The sequence below is a fragment of the Felis catus genome, chromosome B1, assembly GCF_018350175.1.
Source record: "Felis catus isolate Fca126 chromosome B1, F.catus_Fca126_mat1.0, whole genome shotgun sequence".
Lineage (NCBI taxonomy): Eukaryota > Metazoa > Chordata > Mammalia > Carnivora > Felidae > Felis > Felis catus.
Genome location: NC_058371.1, coordinates 109438040 through 109451191, shown reverse-complemented (window position 1 = coordinate 109451191; position 13152 = coordinate 109438040).

The following is a 13152-nucleotide window of genomic DNA, read 5'->3' as shown; positions in this document are numbered from 1 at the left end:
AAAGTAACTAGAGATAATAGAGGGAAAGCTCTTAAAATCACGGAATTCCAAACATGCACATTTCAAAAGAGAACTGCTAAGCAGGTCAAATTTTGCAAAAATCTTAAGAAGGATTGAAGGCTATTGAATTATTTAGGCCATCAGCACCATTCAAAGACCTTTATCAGAGGATTATGTTACTGGAGGTTAGCCTTTGGCATGAATTCCTACACATCGCATTTAGTTGGTGACCTCACATTCCATAGCATTAATTTTGCCTGTCATTCACCACCTTGTACCTAGAAGTCTGAAACATCTGAGTTGAGCCATTATAGGTTGAGAATTTCTAAAGCCTTCTACAATTCCTCCAAAGCCATGAGACTCTTTAACTATCATTCCTATGTTTATTTGAAATCAATGGTAATAATAATTCTTTGCAGGTGAATGGTACTTTCCACTTTTAATACAGTTTTACTTAGACTAATTTTATCCTTACAACTACTTTATTACTTAGGTGGGGGAAGTATTATATTCCCCCATTTTATATGCAAGGGATCTAAACTTTCAAAATGTTAAAAAGTGAGTAAGTAAAAAGAGTTGGGCCTTAAATTTAATACCTAGTCAAGAATTTATACCAAAATACACTCTGGTTCATTCCCTTCTGTAATTACTTTCTCTCTCCTTCTTTGGAATCTTCCTCTGTATTCTCATTTAACAAAATCCATTCTTCTTTCTTACATCATTTCTTTTAATTTCCACCTCTCCTTTTATTCTTTATAAATATCTTTAATTGATACCTCATGTAAGTAATCATTTCAGGCCAGAGTATAAGTCCACACTATATTTTTTATTGCGAGCGAAAGAGGAATGAAGAAATGTCTATACAAACCTGATTTTGGCTCTGACAGAAAGAGAAAGAAACAACAACCAAAAAAACAACCTATGATTGGGAGTTTAGCAAAAGCACTAGCTAGTCTTGGTTGTCATGGAGACCACCACAGCCACTGCTTTATATGCAGATAATGTGCTGGGAGGGTAGGCAGGAAGATTAGACATAGATAGGGCTCCCAAATGGTGAACTGGTAGTGATTAAAAAAAAAAAAAAAAAAACCAAAAACTTACTGGCCTCAGGAGGTGAGGAGAGCTAACACAGGTCAGGGCAGAAAGTCAGAACTAGAGGTTGAGGTAGAGGGTTTGGCTGGGAAGCCCAGGCAGGCAACATCTACGAAAAGAGCTTGTATGGTAATCATTAGTACTGCTTCTGGAATATTTCTCCCTCTCTTCCTCCACAAAGTACATGACAGGACTAATACTTCTGGCACCTTTGTGGGTAGGAAGAGCTGTATGACTAGTTCTGGCAAAGGAGCCTTTCACGAAAGTAATGTGCCATATCCAGGCTTAACATCTAACCGCTGGTACAAGACCCTTCAGAGCTCTATTAGCCTCTAGCCTGGTGACTGGCAATGTTTATTAGCTTGAGTCCCTGAGTAACTAGGGTGAGGCGAGCTTCCCTGTTGACCCACAATGGACATGCAGTGTAAGGAATGAGCATCTGTTATTTAAAACCACTGAGATTATTGGGTTGTTTTCTACCTCAGTGTTACCTGGCTTGTCTTGGCTATTCCAGTTCATGAATGGTGAGGTAAAATTGGCAGGCCATATGTGAGAAATTTTCCAGTTATTTATTGCTGTGTGATAAACCGTCCTGACTTAGTGCCATAAAATAACAAGTGTTTTATTATGCTTATGGATTCTGTGGGCCAGGAATTCAGAAAGACAAAGTGGGGCTGGCTGCTTTCTGCTCCACAATGACTGAGATGACCAGGATGGCTCCCCAGTTAGAATCGTCTGCTGGCTGTTTCCCTCATTGCTTGGCGCTTGGGTTAGGATGGCTGAAGCACAGGCCAGAGTGGGCCTGTGCACAGAAGCCCCTATCTGTGATCTCTCCATGTAGTTTGGGCTTTTCACAGCATGGCAGCCAGAATTTGAGAGGAAGTGTCCTGCGAATGAGCATTCCAGAAGGTTGTTGTGGAAGCTTCGTGGTCTTTTATTACACACAGTGTCAGGTCTGTGCATTCTGTTAGTTATTACTCATAAAAACAGCCAAGAATCCAGTGGTGAGTGGTGGAGTGAGGGGGGAGGCGTGGAATTGGACTTTACTTCTCCATAACAGGGATATCTAAGAATTTGCAGCCGTTTGTAAAGTCATCATGGGAGGGTTAAAAATAAATAAATAAAAATAAATAAAAGCTTGCATAATCATGGAAGGAAACTTATGTGCAATGGGGTCAAGTCAGGATTTATTTCATAAACATAAGATCCTATCTCTGTATAGTGTTCTGCAACTTAATACACTTCCATATACCTTGCCTCATGGGATCCTCCCCCAAATCCTATGTCAGAATGCAAGATTGTTATGTTTATCTCTAGAAGGCAAAAGAGTAAAAGAAATTCTGAGAGAAACCTGAACTAACTAAATACTATACCACCTAATGGGTAGATATTTCAATCTACCTTCTAATATTTCAAACTGCACCCTATAACTTATTCTGAATTAAATATAATATTGAATGCTTATTAGTTATGAAACACTGTCTTAGGTGCTGTGAATATACAAGGACAGACAAACTACCTTTGTAAGCGAGTTGAGAAGACAAACTTGTACACAGAAAATAAAACAAAAGGGCTAACAATAAGAAACCAGAGACAAGAATGTATAGAGGGAAATGCACGTTGTTCAGACTATGAGAAAGTAGTATTTAAGCTAAAACTTAAAGAATGAGAAATATTTGGGTTGGTGAAAGGGGGTTGCCAAGTATGTTCAGCATGAGCAAAGGCACAAAACATGACTGACCATACACAGAATTTATTCCAGAAGAAAGTGTGGCTGGAATAGAAAGCAAAAAACAAAGAGAGGAAACCTAACACTGTAATTAGTTAATTAGTTCACCTCAAATTGTCTCAAGCTGGCCTACAATGTCTTTATTTTGAGAGCTATGCAATGGCATATATTAAATATTTCTTATGTATAGATCACTTTCCATCCCTGGAGTTTGACTCATCATCACTAATTTCTCCATGTTCTCATAAGATTCTTTAAAATCATTTCTCTGTCGATGACTTCCCTTTCACCGAGTGCTACTCTTTGGTTATAAACTGCTTATCCCCCTGGCAGATTACCACCTCAGGTTATTAGTCATTTACCACCTCATATGGACTAGACCAGAAATTAATAATAATTTAGGTGCTCTTAAAATTTTCCAAAAAAAATACTAGAATAAGAAACAATTGTTACAAGAACATGTAGAGAATTATTAGCTAATTTTATAGAATCACCCTTTCTATGATCTACCTCTAAAATAACATTGAAAAAATAAAACATCTTCCTTTTAGGCTGGTTTAAAAAAGGATCTTTTTCAATTCAGTTCTTAGCACTTATTTTCTAGGCTACTCTTTCTTGCCCCAGCCCTAGCTTCTGCTCTCTTCTCTTCCCTCAAATTACTCAAAATCCGTCACCTATTTGTCTATTTCCTGTCACCCACCATTAAATGCCCTTCTGGTTATAACAATAGGGATTAAATGCTTTGCACTTACAGAAGAATATTATCTCCCCAGGATTTTGCTATGTAACTTTTCATGACTATCAAGAGATACTGAGCATGAAATGATTAAATGGAAATGACTTTGAACTACTGTTGCTAAGAGTGTTTAATATATTACGTTGAGAGTATAATGGCATGAAACACATGGATCTGATTTCATTTTATGTTCCAAACAGGAAATCACTTTCTCGCCTACAGGCATTTTAACCCTTGTGAAGTTCCCACAGCATGGAGAAGAATAGTAGTCCTACAGAGAGAATGGAACAGTTAAAACAGAGAAAACTGATCTTGGCCCCTGAACAAGGCATCACATCACATGGCCAGCCTGTCAGAGCACACCCGATGAGTGCAAAACCTTCTGTAGAAATCAATTGATTCTGAGGAAATCAACAGGCACAGTACCTGGCACATTATAGCCACTAAATAAATATCTTGTTAGGAGAAAGAAAGACCAATATTGGAAGACTGTATGTTGGGCGAGCACATAGCATAATTAAAACCTTTAAAGAGCCTGAAAGAAACAGATACTCCAGACCCAATTTAGTAGGAGAAGGAACCACAGGGGACATATATAAACAGAATCCAACATAACAACAAGAGTTTTTTTTTTTTTTTAATGATCAAATCCTTTAGAAGAATGTACTATACTCATATACCTGTATGTACAGTATATATAAGGTTGCACTATAAATTTGGCGTATCTGTCATTACAGAGTGTGGGTTCGGTTAATTAAATATTTTTGCTATTTTCACAAAATTCAAAATGAAATAACTCTTACAGCTATTGTTCGATCTAGATTCCTAAATGCAGTGACCCATATCTGGCTATTCCAGATAAGATTCTAGTGCTTTGATTGGCAAAATCAGGACAGATGTAATGGAATTGGGCTTTTATGAAATATAGTACATGTTTCACGGGGAATTCTGTTATTAGAGAATGACCCAAGGTTTAGGAACACAGGTGACTTGACCAATATCACCCACATATATAGTAAGAGGAAGACCAGGACCCAGATATTGGATTGTTTGGCTCTAAAAGTCAGGCTGTTTCCATTATTTGCTGCTGCTGCTGCTGCTGCTGCTGCTGCTGCTGCTTCAAGGATTAGGAAACAGCTCATGCCCTCCTCTTGAGCCTGTTCAGTGTGTGAGGCATTACCCACAGTAATTATCCTAGTGGGTAGAAGCAGAATTCCTGTATTTACTCACTGATTGTTTTTGCTCTGGACATTAGCCTCTTTTGATCTTTAGTTGCAACGTAAACACCACACTTTTAAAAAATGTATACATTTACCAGGAGAGCCACAAGAGTTTACAAATGATGTTGCTAAATATAACAATTGTTCCCTTTAATATCTAAGGAAGAATGTGCAACTAGTACCTATCAATAGTCTTAGAACTTTTCTGTCTGGCTAAATCTAAAGTCTTTTGCTAATGTATGACTGAAAATGACGTTTAATAAAAATATTTTCAATGGTAATAAATGTTATGAATTCTACCTCTGAAAGGTCACTTTGGTTCAGAGGAGAGCATTTCAGCTTATGAGTATATAATTATGCCAAAATTCATCTGCAAGAATGAATAGGCAACTATTGCTCAATCTTAAGAGTTATGACTTTGGCAAAATGCATAACTTTCAGGGACTCTCAGGATCTAAAAGAAACAGTTTCCTTAGAACTGAAGACATCAATAATGTCTAGTTGGAAAGGTATTTTCAACAGTTAGCACTTTTAGAATTGGCATTGCTTTAAATGTTTTTCAAACTGTCCACATAAAAGAGAATATCTATCAAATGCTCAAAGCAATTATTTTATATTTTTATTTAAAAATTCTATTTATTTAATTAATTTTTTGAGAGAGAGAAAGAGAGAACCTGAGTGGGGAAGGGGCAGAAAGAGAGAAAGAGAGAGAGAATCTTTTTTTTAACTTTTATTTATTTTTGAGAGAGAGATAAGAGTGAGCAGGGGAGGGGCAGAGAGGGAGACACAGAATCTGAAGCAGTCTCCAGACTCTGAGCTGTCAGCACAGAACCCAATGAGAGGCTCAAACTCATGAACCGTGAGATCATGACCTGAGTGGAAGTTGGATGCTTAACCAACTGAGCCACCCAGGCACCCCCACAAGAGAGAAAGAGAATCTTAAGCAGGCTCCATGCCCAGCCTGATGTGGAGCTCTATATTATAACCATGAGATCACAACCTGAGCCAAAATCAAGAATGGAAAGCGTAATCAACTGAGCCACCCAGGCACCCCAGAATGATGTGTTTAAACAAAGTCTTGCATTAAGGAGATAATATAGATTAAAATTAAATACACAGCAATAAACAAACAAATCACCTTAGGGTCTATAGCCTCTCTCTTCTACTCTTGGAAGCACCTAATTGTAGGTAGATCTCTTTAATATTATGTCATTCACCCATTCTTTTTTAAAAATGTGCATGAAAATTATACGGTAAATACTTCTAAAGGCATTTTTGATCTCTCGGGCCATATTCTTGATAGATTGCTCTTATAATTGTCCCAGGAACAAAAAAACGTATCTGCTGTTTTCAAGGGCAATCTGCTCATTAGAAATGGAGCTGATAATGGCAATTTAAAGCATTTCCAAGTCAGCCCTAACTAAAATGGACACAACCGGATTACCTTGCTGAATTTCACATAGCTGTTTCAACACACAATTTAATGACTTAAGGATGAAACATCCTATCCTGTTAAGCAGTGCAGTTGGGCACCCATATGACTTAGGAATAGAATCATTAAAGAGCAACCATATGCATATATACTTCGAAGGAAAGCATTAAGACGCCCTGATGGAGATGAACAAGTAGTTTTTTAAGACGAAATATGTTGCAGACATGTTTTTACATCACTGCATGCATTCTGGTTAAATTTTTTAGGTTTCTTTATTTATCGAAATACATAAAATAAAAACATAATTTATATATCTGAATGTATGTATGCACATGTATAATTTAAACTAAGATGCTGATAAATAGCATCACATTAAACTATTTTAAATTAAAACTATCCTATGGCTGTAGAGACTTGGATAATTTGGACCAGAAGGGATACTGGCCCTCAGTGCTATGGAATAATGGGATGGGAAAGAAAGCTGGGGCCAGGGCTGAGGAAATGAACCTGGCTTTATGTCTGGGTTCCCAACAGAGCAGTGGCTAGCATCCAATGTATGGTGTCCAAAGGGTGATGAACACAGCTTGACGGCCCCGCATGACGGAGCAAGGCAGGAAGGGTTTGTAAGAAGTAACAATAGTCAGTATAGGGTAGATGGCCATATCATGGTTCCAGATGGTCTCTCTCTAAGCCAGGATTAAAGAGAGCAAGATGTAGCTCCCAGAAACTGAGCCAGGGCCCCCAGTTTCTAGACTCAGCAGGAGATATTGCTGTGAAAGCCAGAAAAGCAGTTTTTAATATTGTGTGTGTGCTTTGGAATCAGTTAGACCTGGATTATAATCCTGGCTCTGCCACATATTCATCATGTTTTGTAACCTCTTTAAGCTTAACCTCTATAAATCTCAATTTTATCACTGGTAAAGAGGAACTAATAATACTGCAAAAGATTTTGTTGAGGATTAAATGATGTGTAGTGGAATCTAGTGGTTAAGAATACAGGGATTAAGAATATAAAGATTACACATAAAGGTGCTGGAGCTAGACTCCTTGAATTTGGATGCTAGCCAGTGACTGAAGGCAATTTACTTAACACTCTTTGCCTCTGTTTTCTCATCCCTATGAATGGGATGCTAATGTGCCTATCTCTTAGGGTTTGTTGTTAGAACAGTGCCTGGTATGTGAGAGTGATCAATAAAGTTATTTATCACTACCTACATTATATCAACGTACTAAGGATTTTCTTATTGTTGCTATTATTCTTGTTAATAAGGCCAGTCATGTAGACAGCAAAACATGATGGTGAATAGGAGGAGGAAGTTGTGATTAGCAAGCACCTGTGACACCAGGGTTCGCTCTAGGTTTTAAAACCACGAGCCTCATCCCAGAGATATCGTTGAAGTCTGTGTGTTCATGTGTCATTTGCCATCATCAGGAATGACTCCACATTTGAGTAGTGAGAGTTGCTACTAACTGGAAGGTCCATAAGCCAAAACTTAGCAAGGTGGGGGAGGAGTGAGGAAATAGAAGATTGTGTGGTCAGTTTTATAAGTTTTAAGAAGAAAACCATATGTGTCTGCTTAGAATTTTGTTATATCTTTCTCAGAATCATTGCCTCAGTCCTGGCTTGTTCTGCTCTGCTAAGAAGCTCCTGAAGATGTGTCAAAATAAGTCTTCACAGGGACCATCACTTTAAATGCATTTTTCGGATTTACACTAGAGAAGATTACTAGATAGTTTCTCAATGTCCTCATTTCCTTAGCTATAAAATGGAGGAGATGAATGAGAAATTCTGCAAGAATCTTGCAATTCATAAACTATATGATTCTATGATCACACACCATATTTGCCTTTTTCTGGAATACCGCCTTCAGAGACTAGGACATATGATTGTTGTAACCCTATTTTAATAAAGTCCTTATGGAACTTGTTGTAACTAAAAACCTTTGGATTAGGTCCAAGGTTGTTAAAACTAAATTCTGTGATATAGTGGCTTCTATTCTGTAGAGATTTTAGTTTATAGCATGTGTGCATTAAATAAAGCAATTTATAATGAACTAAAGCCCGAGGGAGATCTGACTATTTTTCAATATGTTCTGTCTTACCATTGTCTCTTAGACAGTAGAATTGTCTGTAAAGGAAGTTACCTTGAAACTTCTATCAATGATTCCTATTAAAAACTTCTCACTTCAACTTAATGTTTAAGTCTCATAGCTGTTCTTAGTTCTGTGTCAGGCAAATTCTGACATATTCTTTCTTGGCTTTGTAAATATGATGTCTCAACAACCGTTATTACTTCTTCAAAAGCATTTATTTTGTTTTTCTCCTCTGATGTATTATGTCATGATAACAATAACTGACATCTCCTGGGCACATAGTATGCTCCCAGCTCTGTGCTCTGTGTATTATATGCATGATCTCATTTAATTTTCATAGGAGCCTCACAAGGCAGTGCTATCTTCACTTCCATTTTACGAAAGGGCAAATTAAGGCTTTGGAAAGTTGAATCTTGCTCCAGGTCACACAAGTGGTATGGTTAGGACCTCAACTACCAAGTTCACACTTTTAATCACTCAGCTTTCTAGATGAGCATGAGGGAAAGGTTGACAATGAGGATGGCAAAAGTTTCTGAATTTAGATGTGTGACCTTCACTAACAGAGCAACTGCAAGATTTTCAAGTATATTTTATTTGAGCATGATAGATGTTTGTAGAACTTGGGGATTCTTTTTCTGTGCCAAATATTTTGCTTTCTATAAGTCTATTCACTCTATTTTTCTCAGATGGAGCTTAAATCTATTTTTATCAAAACTAACAATTCATCCATGCTTTTAGAAAGTTTGGTAATTATTTCTATTTAGAAATGGCTTATAAAACTTCCCTGGAGGATCTTTGCCTTTTACACTCTTGAAAAATAAATTATTTTGAGTTCCTTCTGTCCTCAAAGAGCTATTATCACTAGCTGAAACCTTAGCATCACAAATAGGCCAAAGGGTAAGAGGCTTTTATTGATACTGTTCATTAAAATATTCATAACTAAGAATTTAAGATGCATTCCCTGTTGAGTGTAATCAAGCTATTATTGCATGTGTGTATCTTTACCTCCTTATTTTTTAAAAGTAATTTTCCAAAGTATAAAAAGTGTTAGACTTTATAAGAGAAATGTGTACTTTTGCTTTGTGTAGGGTGGAAGATTGGGAGAGAGCATGTGGCGATAGAAGCTTTTCTCTCCCTGATGTGCCTAGTCAATTATTAAACCAATAATGGAGGCATGGTACAAGGCATTAGGCTAGGTATTGTGGTGGATACAGGGAAATAAAAGAATATATGGTCTCTGGGACAACAGGATACACATTTCAGAGAAAAAAAGGGCAACTCATAATGTCTCAAAAGAATACTGACAATACTAAATGCTTTAAAGAGAGAGGAATTTATATGGGATCATCACGCAACATTTAACAGAACAGGTGACGGTTGATCTTGCCTATGAAGAAAGAACAAGAACTAGATGCAGGAAGGGATACACTTAACTAAAGCCAGAGGCAGAACCATGACATCAAGAGATGCTCAGGACAGTGCTAAGTCCTCCAGGCTCAAAGGGAAAGTGTGTATAAGGGCAACGTTAGAGGAAAAATGAGAAGGGTAGTTTGTATTCTGGTAGTAAAGAAATGTGAATGCTAATTAAAGAGTCTTGGATCTTTGTCAACAAAGAAGCACTGAGAATTTGAAAATGGACAAATGACATGATGTCGTTTAAGGATATTTTTAAAAGATAGGTAAAATCACGATTTTTCAACAAGATACAAGATAAACATGTATTAAAGATTTTATTGAACTTACAATAAGTGAATGAGGCAGATGTTCAAAAGAGGATTCAAAGAATAGACACATTTATTGATCAGGAATACTGAAATACATGTGCAAATAGAGGCAAAACTGGTTTTTTGTAAGCAGAGGGACTACCTCTCCCCTGCACAGAATTTATTGACATGTCTGTAGGCAAGACTTATTTTGCATGTTTAATATTTTATTTATTTATCTATTTATTTATTTACTTACTTTATTATTATTATTATTTTTATTCTAGAGAGAAAGAGTGTGAGTGGAGAGAGGGATATAGGGAGAGAGAGAAAGAGAGAGAGAGAATCTTAAGCAGGCTCCATGCTCAGCACGGAGCCTGATGTGGGGCTTGATCCCAAGACCCTGGGATCATGACCTAAGGCAATCAAAAATCAGGAGTTGTATGGTTAACCAACTGAGCCACCCAGGCACCCCTAGTTTGCATTTTTATTAGCTCTCTCCAACATTTAAAGTTGTAAGAACCAGAAAACCCAGAAGATTATATAGTGTTGTGCAGGTTGGATTGAAAAGAAGACTAAAGCTTGTTTTTTTGTTGTTGTTTTTTTTTAATATTTATTTATTTTTGACAGAAAGAGCATGTGCAAGTCGGGGTGGGGCAGAGAGAGAGGGAGAAAGAGAATTGAAGCAGGCTCTGTGGTGATAGCAGACAGCCTGACATTTTGGGACTCAAACTCATGAGTCATAAGATCATGACCTAAGCCAAAGTCAGATGCTTAACCGACTGGGCCACCCAGTCTGGCGCCCAGGCTAGAGGTTTTTACAGGGGTAGTTAGTAGTTTATAATGTGAATAGTATGGGAATAAGGAAGAAGAAATACAAGGTAGACAAGGAAACAAATTGCCTGGATGTACTTTCATTATCAATCATGAAATTGTAAGGGAGAAGGAAGATCCATGATTAATCTGAGTTTCTAACTTGCATCATTGGGTGAGCAGTGGTATATTGACAGATTTTTTTTAAGATTATGTAAATCAGTTTTATACAAACTGAGTCTGAGGTACCATTTAAATGGAAATGTCCAATTGCATTCCTTTTATTTCCTTCCAACAGTGGGGACTGCATGTTGCTGCGGTTTACTAATATGCTTTCTTTCTTTTTAAAAAAAATTTTTTAACATTTATTTATTTTCAAGACACAGAGAGAGACAGAAGATGAGCAGGGGAGGGGCAGAGAGAGAGAGGGAGACACAGAATCTGAAGCAGGCTCCAGGCTCTGAGCTGTCAGCACAGAGCCTGAAGTGGAGCCTGACCCAGGAATTGTGAGATCATGACCTGAACTGAAGTTGGATGTTTAACCAACTGGGCCACCCAGGCACCCCACTAATATGCTTTCTTTAGGAATTTAAACTCTCCTAAGTGTTATGCTAAGTGAAATAAGTCATACAGAGAAAGACAGATACCATATGTTTTCACTATTATGCGGATCCTGAGAAGCTTAACAGAAGACCATGGGGGAGGGGAAGGGAAAAAAAAGTTAGAGAGGGAGGGAGCCAAACCATAAGAGACTCTTAAAAACTGAGAATAAACTGAGGATTGATGGGGGGTGGGAGGGAGGGGAAAGTGGGTGATGGGCATTGAGGAGGGCACCTGTTGGGATGAGCACTGAATGTTGTTTGGAAACCAATTTGACAATAAATTTCATATTAAAAAAAATTTTTTAAGGAATTTAAACTCTCCTAGAATGGTGGGTCCTCCTGTGAGGTAAGACTTTTGGAGCAGTAAGTAGAGCACAGGCAAAAGAAGGTCTATTACACACCAACGTGTTGGATCTTTTCATAGGATAAGGCATTTTGTTTCCAGAAAATCCCTGAAATGAAAATGTTCCTTGAAGAGAAGATCTTCCTTTTTGAGGCTAAAGCTCTCTGATTAATATGAACAGAGTCCAGAGAAAACGTGACTTGAGGCTGGTGAATTTGGGGGCTGGAAAAGAGCAAACACTTATTGTGTGTTTTTCATGTGCATGACATTATCCTAGACATTCTCCCGTCATTAGTTCCTAGAAACCTCACAGAAACCCACTGAGGTAGGTAATATTAATATCTCCATTTACCGATGAGACAACTAAGAGAGTTTAAGTTACTTGTCAGGGCTCACAGAACTAGTAAACTCAGAATCAAGAGTAAGCTTGGGCTGGTGATCCGGATACCCCACAGATTCAACCTGGCCCCACTGCTACTTACGATGAGTGAGAAGTTTGTAGTTATGGCTCTGCGAGAGAAGGTGGAGTGAGGATAAAGATCACAGTGAGAATTCCTTCTCAGAAATTTTGGAGGGGAGGTACTGAATGTCTGGGAACAGGGAATTACAGGTGTACAATGAAAGAAGGATCATTCCAAGCAGAGAATCGGGGGGGGGGGGTTGAATTCAAGAGAAAAAGGATATGAAATTTAATTTTAAGATCCTGTCTTTGTTTCTTTTCTAAAAATTGTTATTGTAATGGTTAGGAGTTTGGGCAATAAAACACCAGCCATGAATTTATAATTGTCTCTGCCACTCACTAAGCAGTTTAACCCTGAGTGGTGTGCTCCCTCTGTGCTGTAGTCTCTTCAACGGTAAAATGGGGATGAGAGCTTTAGAGCCTTATTGTTCAGAATCAGTGAGCTGAAATGTAGAGCATTTAGACCAACATCTGGAACATAGGTAAGCACTCAATGCGTATTTGCTGTTATAATTATCATTCATTATATTAATGAGGCAATTCACTTTCCAGAGCATTTGAATACGTTATGGTCACATTAGTCAGGTTTCTCCAGAGAAACAGAACTGTAGGATGTGTATATGTAAAGCTGTTTCTTTTAAGGACTTGGCTCATGTGATTGTAAAGGCTTAGTGAGTCCAAAGTCTGATAAGGAAGGCTGTCAGACTGGAGACCCAACAAGAGCCAATATGGCAGTTGAAGTCCAGTTCTTCCTTGTGGGAAGAGGCCAGTCTTTTGTTCTTGTCAGTACTTTAACTGATTGGATGAAACCCACCCACATCATGAAAGACTATCTACTTTACTCAAAGTCCACCCATTTAAATGTGACGTCATTTTTAAGTTTTATAAAATCTTGTGTGAGCTCTTACTGTGTGCTTCCTTCTGTTAAG